Below are 26,605 nucleotides of genomic sequence, written 5' to 3'. Positions count from 1 at the left end.
AAACCCTGAGCTATTGCAGCACCAGTTTTGTTTTCAACCTTTTCTAAATGTAGAAAAGTTGAATTAGCTTCTTGGGTAGTGTTGCTTATGTAGCAAATACTAACACCTGTTATCAATCAACAGTGTAAAACTTAAAACATAAAATATTTAATCGTTTTTATTTATCTCACTATAAAAAGCAGAATTTTTAAAATAATTAAATTAGTTTAGTAAAATTTATATTTTGCACTGAAAAAAAAAATTGCTGAAACTGTTTTATTTTTGACATTCAAAATTTTAATAACTACTGAAAACTGATACTCTGCTAAGAAACTCAGCTTTAATAACAAAAACAAATAATTCTAATAAACAAAGTAATGTTAAACTAGAGACTTTTTAAGTTTATCAAAGAAATTTTAATACATAAAAAACTTTATTTTTATTTTTGAAACATACAAATAAAATGATTTAATAAAACTCTAGTTAAACTTTGACAAAAAACAGTTTGTCTATATTTTTCAAGTTCATTTTTAGTTCTAATTTTTATTGCAGTACAAATTGGTAAATCATTGTGATTAATAATGTAATTGGAGTAAAATTAGCATCAGTTAATAGTAAACAAATTTGCAAATATTTAAAAAAATACTTGATAAGTGTGTACATTTAAAAAAATCAAAATTTTAATTATGATAAAACATACACAAAAAAATATAAATTTTAATTATGATAGTATAGAAATACTTGGGCATTTTATACACATTGAATATTAGACAATTTATATTTATACTATCTTATTCACCCAAAAAACTACTTCCTAAAATATCAGTGTTTTCGTTTAAGTAGAAAGAGCACTGCTGTAAAACCATGTTACTTATAATAAACTTTCTAAATATAGGAGCAAGTACATTGACTGTTATAGAGGTACATTTTGTACGTCGAAGTGTACAACTGTTTGAAGTGTTACCAGTTGCTTTAAAAACATCAAGCAAGTGGATAGAAGCATTCATTTTATTGTGCAATGCTTGGTACAAGGCAAGTCTTACTTCTATTTTGTGTTTCTGTATTTTTTCATCTGTAATGAAACCATCTTCTTTTTCAAAAGATTGTGGTAATAATTGACGCAACAGGTGCTTATTGGTTTTTTCGTGCATTTTTAGTATATTTCTTTGGGAGTAACATAATTTAACACTTTTTAAAGTGAACCATAATCCCACCATGCTATGGCTGAATCCAGTATAAAAGATGCCATGTTTATATGTTAAAACACAAAATTAAGAATGTTTTTAAACAGTTTTTGTTTATTACCTTCACAAAAATAGACCTTGCAACTGATTATTAAGGGAATAAGGGGTCCACTTTCATTTTTAAGCAATCTTCTTCAAATTTTCACGAAAAGTCAATTATTAAATTCTAAAAATATTGAATGCAAAAGTATTTTAATTTTGAAAAAAAAAACAAAATCTTTTACTTGAAATTAAATCACCAGTTTTTTTTTATTTACTAAAAACATGTATGATAGTTTTTTGTAAAATTAGTTAATTTAGAAAAAAAATTTTAGAAAATTTGATGTAAATTACTTAAAACATTTTTAAGAGAAGAAGAAAAAGATTGATCAAAATTTTGAGAAAATTGGTTGTAAATAGGTTTATACTTGAAATTAGTAACAAAACTGTTTATATTTCATTAACTAGTTGAAATTTTTAGTTCATGAAGCTTTTCTTTTAGGATATATTTCAAGCTTAACAATATGGACCTGAGTTAATTGATAAAACAGTACTCTATTATTGAATTAATTAATTTTTGACCAACTATGTCTAAACATTTAGTGGTTATTGGCCAGGCAAATCAGTTTTTTACAATATTTAATTTTAAAGAACCAATAAACATGTATGAACAACATTACAATTTAGAAAATAGCTGTGTCATAAATTACTTTTAAGTTGTGGATCTGTTTCCCATTCTTTATGATATTTCCTCTTGTATTTCTTTTGAAGCTCAGTTTTCTGCATTTTCTTCTACAAAATCTTCTTCAACAAAAAATTCTACAGTTAATGGCTGAAAAAGAAATATATCAAAATTAAAAATAATACATTTCATTACTGGTATACTTGGTTTTCAAAAGAATGTTTTATAAGACTTATTTAAAACTACACGACCGTAACTAAAAATATTTATATCCATAAAATACTCTTGTCAAACCTAAAATAAAAACACTTATTTTTAACCAATAATAAGTTTTTACTTATTCTAAACTTAACTAAATAGTCTTCATTTTATACTAATTAGCTTAAAAAAGTAGTACTCTTTAGAGTTTTGGAGCCTGTTTAAATGTATTACACTATTTTTTTTATCTAACCATCTAACTATTTATTTATTTAAGCTAAAATAAAAAAGAAAACAAAGTCAGATTCACTAAAAAAAATATTTTTAGAAAAATTTTTGTCATATTAAATAATACTATTTCATTTATAGTATCGAAACCTTTGTAGAAAAGTAAAAACAAATGTACTATTGATCTTTTCTAATTATCAGTCTTTTTTTTACCTTAATGTCTTTTTTTAGTATTTTTAGAATTCTAGTTTCAAGAAAATTTTAAACTTTATAAGTAAAGTTTTTTAAAACTTGTGGTAGATAATTTTAAGAAAACATTTAAATATGAGAATCTGTAAAGAAATAAAAGTTTGTTTCATGTACTTGTATATGCTCTTATAATATATCAACAGTTAATTAAATATTTGTTGGTTTATGAAAACTTTCTTACCATTTTTTCTTTAGCTTTTATATAAGATCTTATGTTAAGGTGACAAGAAAATGAGTTCAATACTCTTTTAAAACAAAAGTTAAGATACGCTCTTGAATGAAGACTCAAATTAAACAATATAAAATGTTTTTCATTGAATACTTGATTGTAATTAAGTATAACTTTAAGGTTTAGTTTAGTAAAAAGTTTCTAGTACAAACTTATTATGAAGAAGTTTTTTATTTCCAATTTTCAAATATGTCAATCAAATTTAATTAAGATCAAACAAATGTAATAAAAATTATTTCTCTACTTACTTTTCAAGAAAATAAATTCAAACTTTTAGGAAAAGTTTCTTCCATTATATAAAAAAATAAATAGTAAAAATTACAAAACATTAAAAAAGTAAATACTATATAACCAACAAGTAAAAAACAGTTATATGGTTTTTTTGTAAGTAAATTTACTCAATTTTTTAAAGCCTAGAACAGGGCTGTTTATTGATAAGTCAATGTTAGACTGAGAATGTTTAAGAATGATTGCTTATAAACTTTATGAGGATTAATGATTTTAATGAAATAGTCTACTTTATTTTTCTTTTTAATTTGTGCCACTGATTTTTATACGAACTGAATAAACTCTCTGATTTTGTTTCGTTAAATGTTAAAAACTAGTTTAAGCATAAGTTAATGTAAAAACTAATTTCTAGCCAAACTGAAAATTTAAAATTCAAACTATTTTTTAAAAAACTATCTTACCCCTCTTTGGCCTTAATTATTGTGAAAAATAGGTTCTTATTACCTTAATTAATTATTTTTTATGAAACTTGCTAAAAATTTAACTATTTCTTTGTAAAATTTGATCTGCTTTATAGTTATGATTACTTGTCTTAAATATAAAATGTAAGTTAAGTTTAAAATGCCTAAACTTAAATCATAATTTTAGTAAAGGTTTTTATAACAATGTTTTTGAAATTTTTATAAACTTAAAGCAACATAACTACTAACATTTTAATATAAAGCTGTTTTATTTGATTATAAGTTGTTTATTGAATAAATCTTTTTACACAAGTTTACTGAAAATTGTAATGTTTATAATAATTAAGCAGTTATATTTATTAAAATGAGATTTTGTTATTTAAACAATATAAACTATAAAAAAACTCTTACACACAACTTTAGTCAGATGAAATCAATTTTAAAGTAACTTAAGAAAAAACATTAATATACAAAATTTTAAGGCATGTTTTTAATTATTATAATCAAACTAAAAAAACAAGATGTTAATTTAAACTCATGTTTTAATAAAATTTTATAGTTAAAACAAGATATGTCAACATAAGCTAAAAAAAACTAATCATTGAATAACTTACATGTTTTTTTACTTTGGCTGTACTCATTTCTGAAGTAACCTTTATATAGAAATTTAACTATTTCAATATCTGAAGTCATGTGTATTTTGAAGACAGATTTTAAATTTCTTTGGTAAATCCCCTTTTCATTGATCTTATTTTTGGCCTTGAACCTAAGGTCGGATCCCATCTATGCTGCAGAGTGCAGCACCCCTAACAAAAAGACCAAGCGATGTCACTGTTAGCTAATAGTCAAAAAACCGTGAAAAATACAAAAACATACTCGTTAAAATTAAAAAAAACTTTTAGTTTTGTTTTCAAAATTAAAAAATAAATAAATTAAGCTTTTAAGAGTTTCTAACTTTTCGGTTAATTATATGTTTTTAAATATATTGTTAAAAAAAATTTATGTTCAACTTTATAAGCTAACAAAACCAAAACAACTTTACTAACTTTTTTGTTGTTAAAGTAATTTTTTTAGGGAGAGAACTTTGTCAAAAACAAATACAACAATACAAATATTCTAGTTATCCAAGATCTTTAATTAACTAAACCAGTGGTCTTTAAAGTCTACTTTGGTGCACACTAGTATACACGGAATTTCATTTGGGATGCTCGAAACTTTTAAGGTGCACATAACTTATTTTGGGGTACATGAACTTTTTAGGTCGCGCAGAAACTAAATTAAAGTTTTCTTTAAATTCGTATTATATTTAAGACATAATCAGCCTTGATATCTTGTTTTACTTTTTCTTATTGACCATTTTGTTGTTGAAAAAAAGACCATTTTTGTACTCTCTTTGTTCTATACAGCTACATAATGTAATTTTTTTTCTGCTAAATTAACCCAAAGAAAACCTCAAAAAGACCAAGTCTAATGGGCTCTAATAAAAAAAAGGTTAGATCAGTTTAAGAATAAGTTTAATAAATTTTATTTTTAAAGCATTTTGTTACATTAATGAACACTACATTAATCATTTAATATAACTGATATTTAAACTTAAAAATTTAGTATAACCTAATAAACTTAATTAGATTTTACTTCAAACAAGTTTAAAATATAAAATGTAGCAATAATATCAGGGTTAGCACATGCTCAGGGCTCTCAATATAACTCAAACTAGATTAAAACTGTGAAGAACTCAGACTAATTCAGGCTAGTTTTAGTAATTTACAAAAACTCAGCTTATTTGAGGCTAGTTATAAGTTACTTGTAGAACTTAAGTTTGTTTGGATATCTTTTTAAAATTTCCTAACTATTTTTCACTTTATATGTTTTTTATTTTGTTGTTATTTAAATTATTTAGATATCTAAGTTTCCTTGGATTTTTTTACTAGTTTCTGATCATACTGGATTTTTTCTCAATCAAAAAAAATTAAGGCTAGCTTGTTACTTGTGTAACCAAGTCTAGTCTTTACTCACTCAGGCTTACTTTTTGCCTCAAAGTAAACATGTGTTAAGTGTCCAACTTAAGTAATAAATTCCAAATACCACTATTTTGCTTCATTCAGGGTTTTCAAACACATAAGATACTATGTACACTCAGGATAGCTCAGTACAGTTTGAAATTTTTGAAAACCTCAGGATAACTTAGGCAAGTAAATTTTATTCAAACTTAGGATTACTCAGGCCTAACAATGGATAGTAAAAAGACTTTTTGAAAATCTTAGTAAATATATTTTTTGTAAATTCTTAATGAGATTTAGGTAATTGAGTAACAATGTTTTGATACTTTATAACCAATTTAGTATAAAAACATTATTTTATAGATTTTGAAAAGTTTATGAGTTAAATATTTAGAAACTTAATAATTTTTTCGAAGGAATTTTGAAAATCAGAATGACTCGGGACAATTTAAAATCAGGATATATTTTTGTTCCAAAGAGTTGTTACCCTGTTTAATAAAATAATTTATTTTTCAGATAACTAAAACAATTATTTTTACACATACTTCAAAAGTTTTCATACATAAATAATATTGTAATTTTAAAATACTTATTATAATAACTGTTGTTAGATTTCACAATTTTATAGTCACAGGTAAAATTAGGTAGTTGTTGTAAATTGCAAAATGTATTTTAAAGCAAAATTTAAATAGCTTAACTGTAAAGAGTAACAATTTTAATTCAATAAGTACCTCTTAAATTAAATTTATTTTTATTTGTTTTTTCAATTTTTTCCTAAAAATAAATAATCTAAATCTCTTTTTATATAGTTTTAAATGTCCTTTAGCTTCACTTATACAGTGCATACAAAAGTTAGTAAAAACAGCCTTGAATAATTTATTCAGTTTTGCCACACAGTAAGTCCAGTTTGAAGTTCATCAATAAACTCTGGTTGAGCCAAATTTATTTCAAGTCCTTTGCAAAACTTAGGCTAGCTTACTAACTTTTCTCAAACTTCAGACTAGTTTTTATGACTTTTTTAACAAATATGCGTTTTACTTTAAATGTTGAGTAATTTGTCATTAAATATGTGTTCTACTTGTAAATATTTTGTTGACCATATGATTCTTAGTATTCTAATAAAAAAACAAAAAAACATTCATGACGTTTTGAATTTCTACTTGGTCACTGAAAAAGGATTTTTTGCTTCACTCTACTGAGTGTCAGCATTGTTAATCTTGTTAATAATAAGTTTTAGTAACTTCAGGATTGACACACAATTAGACTTACCTTTAAATAGTTTAACTCTGGCTAGTTTTAAGACTCATGAATTGTTTTGAAAACAGACTATAAGGACTTTTAAAGAATTGCAGGTTAGCTTAGGAATTATCCCTAAATTTCAGTTTTTTTCTTTTTGTGGAAAGGAATACACATGATTTACATGTCTTTGAAAAAATAAGTGGTAACAAGTTTCAAGATAAACTGGTATGCTTTTTTATAATGCGTTTTAATATTGTAGTTGTATTTAGAAATTTGAAAAAGTGTTGTAACAATGAATTTGTTTTAATAGTGATGTTGCATCTTTTTTAAAAGCACTTTAAGTTTTTTTTTAAATCACAAACATGAAATTGTTTTAAGAATAAGCTATTACATGTTTAAATTTAGTTTTCTCCAATAACCCATATCCAACATTATATACACGTAGGTTAAAAAAAAAAAATAAAAACTTAAGAACTACCAAAAATAATTCCAGCTGATAATATTAATAAGTATAATTAATGATGTCAACACTTTTCTATATCATTACTTCTAAACTTGGTTATCTTTTATAAGAAAAAATGTATAAAAAGTATAAAAACTTATAGAAAAGTTCGTAAAATATTGATTTATTAAATATATTTATGATGTTTAGCATTTACACATTATAGTAGAGTAGAGACTACTTAACTAATGTTAAAATATTTACATACCCTTTAGACTTATGTCTATTTGTAAATGACTTATTTTATACCAATTACTCTTATATCATATGCTGTTAATGTTACTTCTATTGAGTACAAGTGGGTTTAGTTAGTACCTAAGTTCACTTTCAGATCTTTTCTTATCAAAAACCTAATTAGTTCTGAGTAATAAAAATTAAAAAGACTTATTAAAAAAAAGAAAATTAAGAGTAAACTATTATTATTTTTTTTTAAAAGTTTCAGCTCTTTTAAGCAAAAAAGCCAGACTGACTATTATAAAATAACATAATAAAGTTTGAATAATGAACAAAATCTTGAAAAATAATGTGAACCATGTATTTAAAGTAATGTATGTATTTAGAAAAAAAAAACAAGTAGTAATAAAGTTACTTCAAAGCTTTGAAAATGGCAATATATCCTTAACTTAACACAAAAACTTAAAACAAGCTTGACTTTTATAACAGCATCAAAAAAGTTCAAACAGGCACAAGCTGACCTGTAAGTGAATAAATAATTTTATTTTTCTTTTGTTTTTTTTTTCCACAATTTACAACTTGAGTAGGAACCGGCAAAAATAAAAGTTTCCAACGCATGAATTTTAGTATCCTGTAGCGTTTCATTTCGTAGCTCAACTAAAATAATTTAGTATATTAATAACTTAAAACTATTTATTCAAGTGCAAACGTTTAATTACTTTGATCTTAAAAATGTCAAAAGGCAAAACTTATAATAATAAATGAAAAAATCAGACGAAAGTATTGACACAATAATATTTGATGTTATAAACTAGACAGATATTGTAATAAGAAGTTTGCTTCAGTAAGTTCTTTAGAATGATGGATCAAATATAATTATCAATTTGTTTAGGTGTTTTTCATATCAGAATTGTATAGTATATAGTGTAAGGAATTTTTTTTAATTTGTGTAATGTAGTTGCAATTATTATAAAAAAAAGCTACATAGCCAAATAGCTACTATTAATTCTGTTTAAAATATACTCTACTTGTTCGTTAATATTTATAACTAAATATAATTGATGATTAGTCACACATAAACAGAAACTCACTAAAGTTTTTTCTAAAGTCTGGTGTTAATTTATTCAGTACACTTTAGTTTTTATTGTTTCACATCATAAAATACTTACAGCTTATATATAAATACGATGTACAGCGAAGAAGAACTGTTTAAATTGTTTAGTAAACTAGGAAAACCACAAATGGTTAGAGATCACACAAATAATGGAACGGGATATGTAGACTATTTTTTTTCTTCTGGTTTGCCAAGCAAAAACAGCACAGATAAGCAAAACGTGGTTAAGCCTAAGAAAGGTCTGGCACCCGAACGAATCGCAAGGTTCAAACGTTTCACCGTAGGCGAATCGCAAGTCGGCAAGCAATGCGTGTTTTGTCACGGAGGTTTGAAAACTGGTATGGAAATGGTCGTGCTGGACTGTCATGTTGACCATCATTTGTGCAAAGGATGTGCAGATCTTTGGTTCAAGACCCACAAAAAGTGCCCCAAATGCAGTCAAGTGTTCAAGTAAATATGATTTGAAATTTGCAGCTCACTGCAACTTTTACTTTTCGTATTGTGTAAATAAAAACTATATAATATTATTTATAAGTTGTTTTGTTTCTATGCATAAGTCTAATCTGATATTTTTTAAAACATCAAAGTTTTAACAATAGTTTTTGTTTATTCTGAACACATTATCTATTTAACTAATTTGAACTTAAATACTTTATATAAACCTTAAAATAAAAGCTCCGATATAATAGAAGAATAAGTTACAAAATAAATTACCGAACGAATAAGTTTTTTGTTACTTAACTTATTGTGCTTACTAGTCAATTTAAGTAATAATAACAACATAGTACTAAGTAGAAGTAAATTCACAGTGTTGATAGAAAACTACTTAACAATTTTATTAATTATGTAAGTAACAATCAGTGATATATTAGTTAGTACAGTTTATCTTTGTAGTCATATGTAAGTTATACTGCATGTAACTTTTGGTAATAAATAGGCTACACTGAGATTATTTTCATAAGGCTGTAAATTTTAGGGTCGCCAAAAAACCTGGAACCCTGTAAAAACCTGGAAATTGATAATTTATGCATAAAAAATCTTGTATTTGAAATTTATATAAAAAAAAAGAAATTTCAAACAGTTTTAGCATTCAAAAATAAGAAAAGTCTGGTTAGATACAGAAAATCTGTCATAAAGATAATAAATTTTTATATCATTATTATTTTTTCCGTTAAAAAATATCTTTTAAGTAGCTTTACAGTATCTTTTCAATGTTGTTGTACTATTAAAGAAACTTATTTTAGCCTAATTTTAATCTTTACTAAAAATAATTAAAAAAACTTATGTTTTAAAAATCTTAAAGAAATTCAGAACTCCTGGAAGAAATATACTATAAACCTTTATCAACTCTTTAGTTTTGACACGTTTACTACGTTATTTTGTGTAAATACTTTGATCAAACTGAAGCCTCTATAAAAAGTTTTGACTTATAGTATCTTTATAATTTCTTTTACAAATCAACTTTGAGATTAATTTTTCCCTTCTGTTTAACAGAGTAACCAGAATCTATGTTTCTATAATTAGTGATTTTATCGTTACTCACATCGTATAATGTATGTATTATATTGTATATATATTTTAAAAAGTTGTATGAAATTACTATACCTCTCAATTTATTATTTGTTTTTACGAACTCACAAGTTGGTTTCAACTAAAAGTTCTTGTTAGTTATGAAATACAATTAAAAACTGTGTTTTAAAAGGCTAGAATATGATATAAGTTATTGAATCAAGTTAACTAAATTTATTACAAAAAATCAGTCAGATATTTCTTATGAGTAATAACTTACAAAAAACAGGAATTCGCAGCAAGGTAAACGTTACACATGTATACAATCGATGTCAAGGGATTTAAATAGATGAGAATTTTATAAAACTTTAGTCAATTTGAAATTAGGTTAAAAATGTTTATTCTAGTTTTTAGGTAAGCTAAGAATAAGTTTATTCAAGTCTCAAAAATATTTATGTAGTATTAAAATACATATTAAAAATAGCTACTACAATGTTGCTAACCCAAATAAAAGTTTTTCAGCAACAATTGATCAGAAAAAAAAACTTTTGGTTTAGATAGTCTTTTTGCTTTAACAAAAACATTTAGTACCTTCTAAGAATATACAGTAAAAAAACACGGACACTCTACAAATTCACTGCAAAGGACATTTTTTTAAAGGCTTTTTTATAAGGCAGAATTTTACGTTTTCTACGCACTGTATTAATCAACGAACAATTTTAGTAACTAACTTGCCACAAAAAGCATACATTTTCGGAGTAAGATTGGTTGTTTTATTAAAATTAATTTAGCTATCATTAAACGAAAGGAATTATCTGAAAATACAAAGTCAGTGACAAAAATCATAAAAGTATTCAGTTTAACTTTGATATGATTAAAATTAAAAATAATTTTACCAAAGATACTTTCTTAATGTTGATTTACTATATTTGCTTTATTTTTCTATTCACTTCTCGGAGTGTAATTTATACAAATTTTTTTTTCTTTGAAAGGAACATCATTAAATATCATTGAATATCGTGCAAGCTGCATTGCAATTTTAGTACTGAAAAAAGAAATATAAGCTTCTGTATAAGTTGTGTAACTGTTTGCTCTAAATTTGAGATGAAAACAAATCATGCAAGCTATCATGGAAAACATCAGGTTGCTAGATCAGTCTTGATTAAAGCATTGTCAAACGTGTTGAAACATCCCCGGTAGTGGGATTGAAATTTATATTTTATTTAATAAACATTTTTAACATTTCATTTTGTTGAATCTGATCACTACCTCGATTTTTTGAACACTATTTTTTATGCTTTTATTTTGAAAATAAAAACTTTTTAGCTATTGTCACTTCAAAACATTCAAAATATTAGAATTTAGTAAAATTAAAAAAACTATTATATTAAGTAAGTTCTGTTTTAGTAGCTTTTTTATCGAAAATTTTTAACTTTTTCCTAATAATTTCTTGTCTTAAAAGATAACTGTGGTGTGCCACTCATGACCGAAAGGTTCTTTGTGCACAAGTTCTTAGGTTAAATATTTTAAGAATTTTTTTGTCGTCAATAAACTAATAAAATAATACACTTGATTTGAAAAAGTTAGAATATTTTTTATCAAGCAAGTATAAAATAATAACAAAATCATAAACTCCTCTTTTAAATTATTAAACTTTTAAATTTTATAATTTAAACTAATTGTTAGTCACTTGCACTTGTTGCCATGAAAACAATACTTATGTATTAATTGCATATAAAATGGGTCTGCAACTAAAACCTTCTGCACAACACGTAGTTCCTCTCAAAAACCTGCAACTTACAAACCCATGTATTAAGAATAAAGCAGAAAAAAGAAATTTTCTTTACTGATATTGAAAAAAGTCACTTTGAAAAAAAATTATAAGCATTTCAGAAATTTTTTACTGTGTAAAATTTACTTTTCAATTTAAAAGAAAACAATTAACTACCTAATAGTGTAATAAAACAAAAAGTTAAACAAAAGTCGAAGTAAAACTCTACTTTCACCGTAAACGACTCAGTAAGTAGGGTGCTGCCAATTGAGGTCTGGCGTTGCCAAGCAACGGTTGCCTCTGCTTCACTTGCCTCTGCAGATATTTTTGCCGCTGGACTCTAAACGATCAGACCAGCCTAAAGTAAATTTGGACATCAACGTTGCCTGTGAGTAAAACAATAACTATATTAGTAATTAAATTACTTCTTGTTGTGTACTTAAGTGGATTGCTTTAATTTTACTTAGTCGAAGTTTCAACTGATTATACATTTAAAAAATGTAAATCTAAGTTATATTTATGTTGAAAAACTTAAAATTAGATTTGTCTAAAATTTTTTTCAGTTATAATCCCTAATTTTAAGGTAAAACTAAAAATCCCCTCCACTAAACAGAAAAAAAAAATCCGTGGCCGCCGGTCATTAAAACAATTTAAATACCAAATGTTCTAAAGGGGTAAAGTCAAAAAAAATAAATTAAAGAAAACTATGGCAGTTATCAAGAATACTGAGATAAATTATCCAAGATTCCGAGTACAAGTATTATAGAATTTAGCATTTAACGAACTAGTTAGCAACACCTTTTGCCAAAAGGGTTATATTCGGTTTTAGTTGACATCAAAACAAGAAGAAAATCAGGTTTGGAGCTGTTGATGTGCTAAGCTTTGAAAGGAAAATTTTTCCTCAAAATGCAAAATATGTTTCAACAAATTTTAAAGAACACACAACAGAGCTTTTATTTATGAAATCATGGAATCTCAACAACATCATGTCAACACAGCGTACGATTTAAATTCCGTCAATTAAAATTTTAAAAGAATGTTTAGTGGGTCAAGTTACAAAAAATAATAAACGTTTGAATAAAAAGTTCTTGTAGATGTATTTTTATGATTATAATAAACAAAAAAAAAACAACTTTAAAATCTACTTAATAATAAAAGTTATTCAAATCTTGTTTTAGCTTCATAAAAACAAAAATTTAACTATCAATTTTATGATTTTGATGGCAAAATTTCATATTTTTTTAAACTTGATATAATATATGGACAAAAAGAAGAAGTTATTAAATATTAAATGGTCAGAGTTATACATTTTGATTTTTTCTTGGCGAATATTATAAATCATGAACTTGTATTAAGTACACTGTCCTTGGCACAAAAAACTTTTGCACAAGAATCACCAATCACCAGGGGATGATGTTAACAAACTTTTATTTTTTTCTTCATACTTTGTGTGGATTTTCATGTTTGTTTATAGTTCGTTGTCTTTTTAAACAAGTACATTAAACAAAACAAATGAATTTATAAACAAGTATAATAATTTGAATTAACAGCAAAGTTTTTATTTAAAATTTTTTATTAAATATAGTGAGATTTAGAAGGGTTCGTGCGGAGTTTATAAAAGTATTATGCAAGACGTGAGTGATATAAGTGACATATGAGTGATATAATTGCGAAAATAGAATAAACGACAAAACACCTATAATAACAGGAATTGATGAAAATATTTTAAAACTATAGCTTTTGTTTGTATAAAGTTTGCATGAAAAAAATTAAATAAACTTAGTCTATTTTTAGCGAAGAAATAGCTGCAATTAATCTAATAAAAAAAATTGAAATTATTTACGTCTTCCTATCATTAACGGCAAATTATGTTAGAACTTGCGGTTCATAACAATTGTTTAGCACAGATGATTAGCTTAAATAATTTTATGGATGCTATGTGGGTAACCACAGGCAGCTCCAGGCATTTTTTAATTTTAAAATCTTTATTTGTATAACATTATAATTGACTTCTATAAAATACCTTATTAACTAAAGTAAATGTTGATTGTATTTTGATTATTAAAATAAAAATAATCAAGTATTGATCAGCTTTTTTTTCAAATTATTCATTTATACTTAATTTATTTCAGTAAATGTTGGTTATTGTAATTATAACATCTTTAAAGAATATACTTAAACCTTGATACAATTTAATAAAATTCCATTTTTATATTACTTTATAATATAACAATTTTTGAACAGTACTATTAGCCACACCATATTTGTAATAGAAAAGTAGAGTTTGTTGAGGTATAATGTATATAACTAAGAATTTTTTATTGCGTTTTATACAACGAAGTTAGATTCACTTAAATGTAGAAGTATGCTTATTTACATTTGTGTTAAAAAAGTATATAACAACAAGTTTCTAAATCTTTCTCAAGTTGATAAATCAATATCTAAGCAAGAACTCTTTTTAATTATGGATAAAGGAGACCAGCAAAAAGAGCCTCTGCCGTCCATTGGTTCATTTCTTGGATACATGCCTCGCTTAAATGTTGCCAACAGAAGTTCCGGTGAGTATAGTAAAAAAAAAAATCAAAAAACCACAAAATTGTATATAGAAATAAGTTAAATAAACAAGAATTTACAGTATTATTCAAACATAACTTATGCATCATTTAAAACAAACCTGATAGTAAATTTCTTCAGCCGAACGAGAACAATTAGATGAGTTTGCTACAATAAACCCTACTATAGACTTGACAATTCAAGAAGGGTTTTCTTACAGTTAGTAAATAGTTAAAGATAAAATGTTAAAAGTTTGAATTTAATGTTTTAAAGCGTATTATACTTTATCTTTTAAAAATTTTCAAGTACTAAGGTTGTAACTTTTTTATATTTAGTTCATCTTCGCGATTCACCTTAAAAATAAATCATTATATTTATAATATCTTTATAGATATTCAAAATTAAAGGTTAATTGTTTGTTATTAAAGATCCTAGCAAAGCAAATTCACTAGAATATAGAATAACAAATTTTCACAGTACTCTTACTTTAGTAAACTAACAAAAATATTTGCTTGTTTAATAAATAAATAGTGAACTTCACCACACGACCAAAACAACAGCATCTGAGACAACCAACTCATAGGTTGTTTCAGATGTTGTTGTTGGTCGTCTGGTGAAGTTCATCATTTATTGTTGATGGCGCGAACGTCTCAACTTTGTTGATGGTGGTCGAAATAAATATTAGTTTAATAAAGAAAGAGTTTTGTGAAAATTTGTGAACATAATATCTATACAATACTGCTAAATGAAAAAAAAACCTTCACATTTAAACGTGACAGTTCATTCCTATTTTATTGTGAAACCTGGTAATTACTTATTCCACGACAGAATTTATTCAACAATCAGTTTTTGATGAAATTAATGGTTAACACTCTACATTATTTTGTTTTGAAGTTCTTTTGATATTAAAAGCGTATTATTTGTATATTTAATTTGCAGGTTTTATCGAAAAATTCCTTTAAGTTTACCTTTATCAAATTAGCTTACTAAATTACTTTACTATAGTTATTTTAATTATTTGAGTCTATAGTTTTATACTGTATTAAAAACTAGTTTTTAGTATTTAAATTAGTTAATGTGACTAAACCTATTGTCTAGTGAAATTTATTTGTTAATATGATTTTGTTTATGATGTTTTAAAATATAAAACACAAAAAGATAGAAAATTAAAATTTATAGCAGAACTTATTTATTTGTAACATTATAATTATTTAAGGCAACCGACCTCAAAATGAAGGCTTTCAGAATAACGCAAATGAAGCACATCCTAATGAAATTGGTACAACGTCAAACAATAGTAAGAATAGTGTACTGAGTTATTAAATATGCTATTTTAATTTAAAAAGGCAGAATATATATCAAAGTAAAAAGCCTTAAGTATCCAAATACAATTTTTTTAATTAATACATTCATACTTAAGTATAATTGGGTGTATCTCAAGTGACGTAGTGCTTATTTTTTACATTGTTTAAGTAGTTAGTTGAAAAAGAAATATTTTTATTTTTAACGAGTGAAATTTTACAAGTTAAAAACGAAAAAAAAATCAAGTTAACAAGCAGGAAAAAAAAATTGTATTTGCACTTCTGCTTAATGTTAGTTTGTGATGAAACGAATGTTTTAGGTGATGAGTTCCAAAATTTCATAGCTAAGATAAATCGAATGAACGCAAAAATTGCAAGCAGTAGAATATCTCCCGATACTGATGAACTGGATTATGTATTAAACTATGGTTAAAATATTCAATTTCTTATTTTACAAAAACAAGATAAAGTATAAATTCAGCTTAAAAGTGTTTTTAATAACTTATTGCTTTAAGCTAAATATTAAAAAAAGGAAAAACTATTAAACGCTTATTGTAAAATATTTAAATTTATAATAATCGAACTGTTCAGGTGATGAACTTCAAAATGAGAGCAATGAGACAATTGTGAATAGCAATGCCTCGACAGGTTTATTTTAATATGTAGCTTATAATTAATGATAAAATTCATCTGATTTTTAATACACATCTAATTACTTATATTATACAAGGCTACAGTCTATTAAAAATATTTTAAAACATAAATAGAATAAGCTCCGTGTTAGTAAGTGATTAATGTATGCCTAACCTACAAATGTTTTATATTGAAAAACTTTAATTGATTATCTTTTAGAACTTTATCGTCTAGGACATCGAAATGAAGGCTATGGTACTAATTTCAGTTTAGGAAACGATGAAAAGGAAACTAACCTTAAGGAAATTTATACAATGAATTATCAGTCAACTACATACAATGGTAAGAATACTGAGTGATATATAATGTAATATTCAAAATCATATTATAGTATAAATATGATTTTTATTAGTTATTTATAACTAATATATACCTATTTTTACGCTTTTATTATTGTAATTGCAAGTTATCTGTTTACTAAATTTTTAAATAGGTTAATAGTGTAAGTTATGAAATAGCAATTTTTATTAAGAAATTTATACTCATGAGACAATTAACTCTAAACAATGTGCTCGATCTATTCCTTTGGAAGGTTAATATTCTTTTGAGAAAAATAAAAATTGCTTACTGTTGTTTTAGTTTAATTAAAAAGTATTAACAATTATTTTAATAATATACGTATCTCTTTGTAAGTAAACACAATAACCAAACAGCTGTATAATATAAATTTTGAACTATTACTAGTTATGATTTAAAAAACAGTATTAAACAAAAAGACTAAAAACATAATTATCAAACGGTTTTTACAGCTAAATAAATGCACCGTTTTGTTTTAAGTTGTTCTAGAATAGTTACCACTAAAGATATTAAAACAGTTAAAGTAATAAACTTGAGCTTCATAATAGAGTAGAATGTAGAGTAAATGCCTAAAAAATACTTGTTATTTTCAATATATTAAGTTATGCCAATGTTTAGCATACTTAAAAATATCTAGTATAATTAAACTCGATCAAAGTATTTTGTATAAAATGGTTGGTAAAACACTAATAAGTTAGACAGTTCAAAAAATTCTAACTAAGATACGTTCTTATAAATAAATAAATATATTTTTTCTAATAAATAGGTAATGGTTACACGACTTATCACATTCTGTCCATTTAAGTTCTTTAAAAACTTTTAAAGGGCAACTACTAAAAAACTAATGCCTGTTTCAAAAAAAAAACATATATAAGTCTTATTAATACCTACAGCATATGTTTCTTTTTTGAAAATTTTTAAACAAATTTTTAAGACATGGTTAGAAAGTTTTGAAATTATAGTTATTTTGATGATTTTTGAATATCTCCCAAAACATTTAAGTTTTTACAATAATGTTAAAAATTGCATGAATATATTAATAAGACCTAAATACATACTTTTATTTTTTTTTCAAAGTATACTGCTTAATAAGATATTGTCTCTCAACTATTTTTTTAACTACTTGCATTGCCGGAATTTAAATTGTCATGTTACAACACTTAATTATACTTATTTTTGTATTTCTATTTACGTTGTTAATTTTATAAGAAAACGTTACACTTTTATAAATATATGACAAATTGAGTTAAAAACTGGTTATTGTATTTTTGAGTAAATAAAACTTAGCATTTTTTAGAATAACTAAATTTTATTAAAGTTTCAAAATACTTAGAGTTTCAGGTAACCAATCTCAAACCAGAGTCTATCAAAATAATGATGTGAACAGCTTAGGAAGCTCAAATACATTTTCTAATGACTTTGCTACGATTGATTATGATTCCACCTCCAGCAAAAGTTAGAACACTATACATATGATAAAATAAATTTATAAAGTCCTTTTATAGTTTCAAAATCAATAAACTGAAAAAAATAGATAAGTAAATAATAATCTACATATAATGATGCTAGCTTACCTATAGGTAAAATAACATTTGGAGTTAGTTGACTTATATTGTTCTAAAATTAACAGTTTTATAAAGATAACATAAATTTGTAATAAGACAATTTTTTAAGAATTTAAAAGTTTATAAATAAAACGACTATTTTAACCTGATGAGTCCCAATGACGACAAAGCAAGGTTGAATGCCACGTGGATTGTTGCTGGTAGTCGTTCAGCTTAAGCTGATGAAATATATATTTAAAATATAAGTGTCGCAGCTTTTTTAAGTAACGGTCTGAAAACAATTTTGCGAGTTACGTAAGTTTTATTGAATTAAGCGAAATATAAAAAAAAGCAAAAATTTTTAAACGCGTATTGTAAAATATTTAAATTTGTTATAATCGAACTACTTAGGTGATAAAATAATTTAGGAAATGCAGTTGTTATGCTGTAAAATTTTTTGTGTACACAAAATTAGATTAATAGCATATTTGCTTTAGTTTTTTTAGTTGTTTCCAAACTAATAGAACAGCATTGATTAGAGATTTGCGCTCAATGGACCGTACTTTAACGGTTTTTTATTTAATTGATTTTATAAAGATATTGTGCACATAATCATTTTAAGTAATCGATATTGTAAAAAAGTGAATAAAGGTTTGACTTCGAAAAAAGTAATCATACTTATACTTTGCTTATAAGTAGACAGCTAACTTTGAAGAGTTATGGTGGTTGTACGATTTAAGAAAAAAAAACAGGAATTAAAGTTTCAAAAAATATAAAATAAATTTCTAGAAGCCTGTTTAATGAATATATCTAAAATTAAAATATTAAAATGTTGCCAAAATTAATGTGATTTTAACAACAACTTTAATAACAATAGTTTAGTAAGCAACCAAAATTACAGTAATACCAATAAAAGTAGTATTTTACCTAAAAATTGTACTTTGATTAACTGATTATCTCATTTAAATTTCTAGAAAACAGTTTTTTGTTTAAAGTAGAAGAAAAGAATGTAAAAGTAAAAGCACCAAAAGATACAAAAATTCCTAAAAGAAAATATACTTACCCAGGTGAGATAAATAAAAAAACACTAACTACATTAGTTAGATTTCAAAATAAGAACTAGAAGTAAAAACTTAAATTGTAAAGTATCGTATACGCTTTTATGAAACAAACATATTGTTTTTATTCTCAAACAGTACTAGAAGGATTTTCATACTTCTTAGCAACTAAAAGTTATTTCATTTCAGGGGATGAATTCTTTGAATCGTATAACAAAGAAGGCGAAGTTAAAAAGTGTCACAAGTGCCTGATATGCAATTTTTACGAAACTTATCAAGTCAGTCACATAAAAAGACACATTAGTACATGCACAGGTCGAGCAAGAGGAAAACTTAAAAGGAAGCAAAAACCGTCCAAGCAAAATAATGAGCCAGTGAAAAAAGAAAACGTTGATCTATTAGACACTGGTGATTAATTTTCGTTTTATACTTCAAGTCGTTGAATAAGCCATAAATATATTTTAAAATAAAATCTACTAGTGTTGGTTTTTAACAATATACTTCATTTAACAAGCTTTCTAACCATAGCTAGTTTAGATTAAATCTATTTAATGTTGTATAACAAACATCTAACTTGCATATGTAAAGCTTAAACTTTTATTGAATGTTCAACAGACTCCCTAATATGCAATGATTCCGGGTTTCCGCCTTATGGACAACCTTCTGAATAGAAACAGAGTATTTGGACTATTTAAAAACTAGGTTTTTGAAATTGAACTATAAGTGGTCTGTTAGAAGTTTATTTTTTTGTCTTTATTGCTATAAGAGATTCTTAAACTCATCTTCGTTTTAGCTTTATCAAGAACTTTGATTTTCTTGGTTTTAAAAGTAAACAATTTTTGTAATATTTCTTTTATTAAAAACTGTTATTACAACATGCTAGTAAACATAAAAACAACCAAGATAAATCGATTTAGCAAAATAACTTGGTCTTAAAATTTTTTGTTGTTTGCCGTATCGTGCTTATGTAAATCATAAATTTTTGAACCGTTTTTTTATAATAAACAATGGTAAACGGTACTCTACTCAGGTTTTTATTAATAAATATTTATGTACTTAAAAGGTAAAATGAGTATTATTTTACTATATATAATAAAAAATACTATAAAAAAATGAAACTGACTAAACCAAGTTTTGCTATGTAATTTATAATTTATTTTTTTACTCTTCAAACGAAAACTGTAGCAAGTCAATGAAAAAAAAGAAAAAATTCTATAAAAAAGTTCGTGAAATATTTAATAAAGCTATACTAATAAAAGTACGAAAATTAAAATATTATTTTTAGGTACAAGTTTAAGTATAACCTAAATAGATTTTTGTTTTGATTAAATGGTGAAAAGCTGTAAATGTGTTAGTTGGCACGTTTGGTTGGTCAACATAAAACAATAAATATAACAATTTATCATGAGTATGTCGCCCAATTAGTTTTAACAAAAATAGGTCGCAGAATTTCTCCTGAATTGTTTTGATAGCCGTGTGGTAAGTTTTGTGTTAGTTATAATAAAAAAAAACTTACAATTTTTTACTTGGGTCTTAATACTTTTGATTTATAGTTGAATTCGTAGTTAGAAAAAGTAAGAACTTTTTTAATTACATTCTAATATGTAGCATAAATATTCCTTAGTCACTTAAATTTTATGAAATAGTAAGCGTAAGTTATAAAAACAAGTTTGAATACACAAAATTAATTTAATTGAATCTTTTATAACGAGCTAAGTAAAAAAATAAATTACGAAAAAATACCATGTTTAGAATTGTTTAATGACTAAATTTTAAGTTTAATTCATAATAATTGTACAAATAAAAACTGGAGAAACTAAATTCAAGTTAAAACAAAAAATCAAACGATGGTTTAAAAATCTACAAGGTTATTATATACTTTAGTTAAAACCGATTTCGGACAACAGCCCTTCTTCAGTGAACTATAAACTAACTTTCTTCAGTGAACTTGGCTAGTTTAGAGTTCACTGAAGAAGGACTGTTGTCCGAAATCGATTTGAACTAAAGTATTCAATAAACTAGTAGATTTTTAAACCATCGTTTGAATTTTTGTAACTATTGATGCAGGGAAAATAACCAATAAATATTTATTAAATCAAACCTTTTCTTAAAGTTATTCAAAGTCTTTTGCACATATTTGTTAGGAATGTTTAAAACAAAAAGAAAGATTATATTAAGAAATATGTTACAGTCTAACTATATAAGTTCAAAAAAAATAACTTGTAAATTACTTGTGATTGACATTAGTATGTGGGTATATTATAAAAATGCTATATTCAAAGCTTATCACGCACTGTTATACGGTATTCAAAAAAATTGTTTTGTTGGATAACAGGCCTTGGCCAATACGGTTAAAATCATTCCTTTTAAGATACTATACTTATCAGTTTATAAAAATAACATCCGTATAAATAGCTATATTGCAATGTTGCGTGTTGCAACCTTGGAAGGAAACTCTTAAAAGTTCGTTTTGTAAAAAGATTTTCTATTTATTTCTTTGATTTATTAGGTAATGTTCATGTCTAGTTAAAATATTTTTTTGAGTCTATTTTTATAATTAGTCTTTTTTTAACTTTTAGCAGCAACGCTGAATAAAACTAGCTTTTATTTCATTAGTTTTAAATCTTTTATATACCAGTATCATTCTTTTAAATTAAAAATAACTTTTTTTTTGAACTGGTTAACTAAGTAAAAACTTCTAAAATTAATTAAGATATATATCTAAAGAAACGTCTTTGTACCGTGTTAAACTGTTGACCTATTGTATAAAAGTTTAGAATTGATTTAAAAGACTATAGTTGATAAAAGTCAGAATTAAAAACTAAATAACAGTAAATTGAAATAAAATACTTGGTTTTTCACAAAATTTATACACCATTCGTTTAATTACTTATTTTACTACTAATATTTGATTTTCAAATAAATTCAAATGTAGAAATAGTTTGTTAGCTGTAGAACTTTACAAATTTTTCTACTTTACGTCGTTAGCTAGTAAGAAAACATTGATTATTGTTAAATAGCAATATACACACTCCTAAAAATATTTTTAGTACAAAAAACTGACTACTACTTAAAAAACTATGTAAAATGTATATATAAAATTTAAAGTCATGTAAGTTAATATAATAGATAAATTAATTTTTCCGATAGAGTTTATAAAATTCATTAAAAAGTTAAGTAGTGCATAGTAGAAGTTTTCTTCTTTGCTTGTTACGTTTACGTCTACGTTTAATTTTAAGCTATCTGGTACACGATTTATTGTTTTATAAACTATTTATTTTTTGTTTGATTGATTTTAATAAATGTTTATCATTGCCTTTTATTTTAAGGCTAGAATTTTAATAGTGTAGCACCAATATTTAATCGTGCAATTCTAAATTATACTACTAAAATTAGATAGGCTTCAATATTGCTATTAGGCTATGTTAAAAAACGTTTTCAAAAAGGAAGTAAAAAGTTGTATTTAAGATAAAATTAAGCGTATACACAAATTCAGTTAAGACTTAATACAAAGACAAAAAAAATCCATATTTTTCAATAAATTTTTGTAGTCGGTTATCGTAATTAATTTGAATTACAAATCTGAGTATAAACCATTTTATATATATAGAGTCACGGTAATATTTTAACTCATAACAAAACTTTATGTAGGATATGCAGAAAACATATTTAAAGAATATTAAGAAAAATATATAAAACAAAATTTTATAAATTTAATAAAACAAAAGTCAAGTAAAATTTTGAAATTATATGTAAATTTGGCACACTTAAAGTTTAAAACAAAAACCCTTGGTACAAAAAGTTTTTTTGTTTAATTTCCTTTTTTATAAATTTTAATATAAAACCTTGTACACTTGTATTCAGCAGGTACAAACTAATCTATAAACACTTAATCTGCAAATTAAACGTTACCAAACATTGAAACAAAAAAACTAAGAATTGAAATACGAGTGAAATAGGTAACTGGAATTATAGATCATTAAGTCATATGTTTTTATATGTATATTTATTTTCGTGCTAATACTGATTTTTTTAAGAATTCGTGTATAAAGCTTCAAAGTTTGAAAACTGTATAGAAGTGTCTGTTTCTTTTAATGTACATTTTGTGTATTTCTACTTGAAAAACTTTAAATTATATTGAATTAGTTATAGAGGAGGAGTTAATTATATTTTTTGATTACTTATTTTAATCGTAAGTAATAATATTTTGATCAAATTTGATTTACATTAAAATAAAATACAAAGAATAGCTTTTATAAAGTTATATTAATATAAAAACATTATTTGCTAAAAAACAACAAATTAAATTTTGTAATAATATTGAGTGAATTTCACATGAAACACGTTAAGAAAATTTTTAAATGAAAATTCCTAAATATTCTTGATCTAAATTAAAAATTGCAGTATAAAAATTAGACAAGTTACTTGAGTTCAACTACAAGTAAAAGCGGTTTAAATAGAAGCTATTTAAGCTATAAAAAATAATCCAATAGAAAAACTATGTGCTACGTTTACTTTTATTTATTTATTTTTGCTTTTTTTGTTTTGTGTATAAATGTATTTGTACAATGTATTTTTTGTTACAATGCAATTTTGTTCAAGTAGCTTCGTTTGCTGAAATTAGTAGTTTTGCCGATATAATTCTTGCTTTATTGACTATGTTCAGCAAAATATTTATCAAGTTTAATTTACCCCTCTTGACTTTATCAAATCAAAAAACCATCTAAAGTATTCTAGAGTTACTTGGCGAGAAAATAAAATTATAACACGATTTATTCTTAAACAAATATTATTTCAAAGGTAACTAACCATTCAGAATTTAACAATCACTTTGTGTTTAAATAGAATAAATTCGCCCGTTGACTACAAATTTTTCTTTAACAACATTAAAAAAAAACGTTTTGATTAATTACAGATAGAATATTTTTTATTTAAAAACCTATAAAGCTTTTTTTAAGCTAACTTTTAATGACATAACAATTTTACAATGTATATATATATATATTTCTAAAATTTATGTTACGTCATTAATAATTGAAAAGACACTACAAGTAATAATAACTTAAATACAAATAGTTTGAGATATTGATATAATATTTTTTCTTATTTAATAGCAAGTTAAAACAACTTGCTACAGATAACTTGTATTAATTTAAATTGAAGAAACCATTAAAGTATAAAAAAAAAAAAATTATTGCTAATATGTTTTCATTACATATTTTTATAAAACCGTTTATAACCTTTTTGTTATTTTAAAGAAGTACCATTAATGTAAGACATACACATATTAAAACAAAAAACTTAATTTTTATATAAATAAGTCTTAGTAAATAATATGTTGCAGCATATGGCATTCACCACTAATGCAATTAAAAGATTGAATTAGTAAAAATTAAAAACAACTAATCTTTAAGCATTTAAATTACAACATAAAAACTTCAACTAATTAAGCAATTAAATTATTGGCAACAAAATTAAATTTGATATAAAAATGCATATGTTAAAAGCATTCGTAAAATTTAAAGTTTCTACGTATTTTTGAGGGAAACACTAATAACTTTTTCTATCAGAACAAAAGCCATGCTAGATTATTCGAAACTAATCGTATCCGAATTAAACGTTTTTTTTTGTGATTATAACAGTATGATGTAATTTTTAACAGACAGTTAAGTACATAGATAAACGGTAAGCTGAGATTACTGTCTCAAGTTAACTTATAATTAATTAATCTAATTTTTGAGGAAACCTAAAATGATTTTTTTCATTTTATGTTAACAAATAATGTTTGCTTCTTTATAGTTACATATTTGTGCTTAAAAAATTATTAAAAAGAAACAAAATAATAATAGAAGAAAATTATTATTCTTTTTAAATGTTTTTTCTCATTAAGTACATATTGTGTAAGTGTTACAGTACTTATTTTTATATTATTATTTATAAAAAAGTTAAAATAAGTTCAGTTAATAGCTAGCCACACTTCTTAAAAAGTAATAAAAGTTGTATAATATTTGTTAATTTATTCTATGTATTTCAATCAAACATTAAACGTTTACAATAAAATACTGATAAAGTTCAACGTGAAAATAATTCACTCAACAAAATCGGCGAAAGTCTGCAGAACAAGTCCGGACTTTCGTTTGCCGTGAGACAAGCTCAAATTTAACAAAAGGGTTGATCATGCCAATTCGATCATCAGACCACAAGTTTCGGTAGACTGAGAGTCTCAGTCTCAGTCTACCGAAACTTGTGGTCTGATGATCGAATTGGCATGATCAACCCTTTTGTTAAATTTGAAAATAATTCAGCTTATTTTAATTTTACCTTCTTCAAAATAGTTGTGACCTATACTTCAAGTAATTAGATGTCTGCTACTAGTATTGTTTATCTCGTTTTATAAATTTAGTAAATATTTTTTTTTAAGTCTAAAATTTTTCTCTGTTTCTATTTTTGTTCTTTTAAGTTTTAGGCTTAGACTGTATTAAAATTTTATCTTATTAGTAAAGTTTTTGAGTATATTATGAGTAAAACTTCTCTAGTTAAACGCATAACTTAGTTAGTGTTCGTTTAATTTTCTTTTCTATTCTTTTATTTTATCGATTTTTTATTGCTTAAGGTTTAAGAGTTTAGATTAAAAAACTATCATTTTAAGGTTGTAAAAAGTTGTAAAAGCATGTGTTGACCAAATTTTTGAGCGATTTTTTATCGTTCAATAAACTATGTATGAGTATACAATTTATCAAAGCAGCACACTTATAAAGGATTGATAAACTAGTTTCTAACTGTGTTTAAAAAATAGTTTATGTATTTCACAAAAGCAAATAAGGGTAGGTTTACTTATTTTACTGATACTGTTTAGTAAATAAATAAAATACTTTTGAAAATTATTTAAGTTTTTATAATTCAAAAACAATAACTGAAAAAAAAAAATAAATAATACAAAAGAAAAGTTTTAACTTGGTTTACTTTACAGTCTTAAATAAAATTTACATACAAAAAAACTAAACACAAAGTAAAATTTTAATATCTTTAGCACAAAGTTAATGCTTGAATTTTACAACAAAACATTTACATCAAGCAACAAGAATATATTGCACTTTACTAATTTAAACAGATTAGATTCTTATTAATAAACCGTCTGTAGCTATACTAAACGGTCATCTCTTATATTTTTTCTTCAGATAACCATTTTTGTAAATTTTTTAAACTTTGTGTTATTTTAAACTTGACCAATTTTACTATATGTTATTCGTTGCCAATTGCTCATAATCGTATTAACTATACTGAAATGAACGATTTTCAATTCTAATTTTTTGAGATGTGGTTCAGGCAACGTCAACTTTTTTAAAAGAAATTAACTATCATCTAACCAAGAA

Source organism: Thalia democratica, chromosome 5, assembly GCF_965202585.1.
Source record: "Thalia democratica chromosome 5, ktThaDemo2.hap1.1, whole genome shotgun sequence".
Taxonomy (NCBI): Eukaryota; Metazoa; Chordata; class Thaliacea; order Salpida; family Salpidae; genus Thalia; species Thalia democratica.
This window is presented reverse-complemented; position numbering follows the sequence as displayed.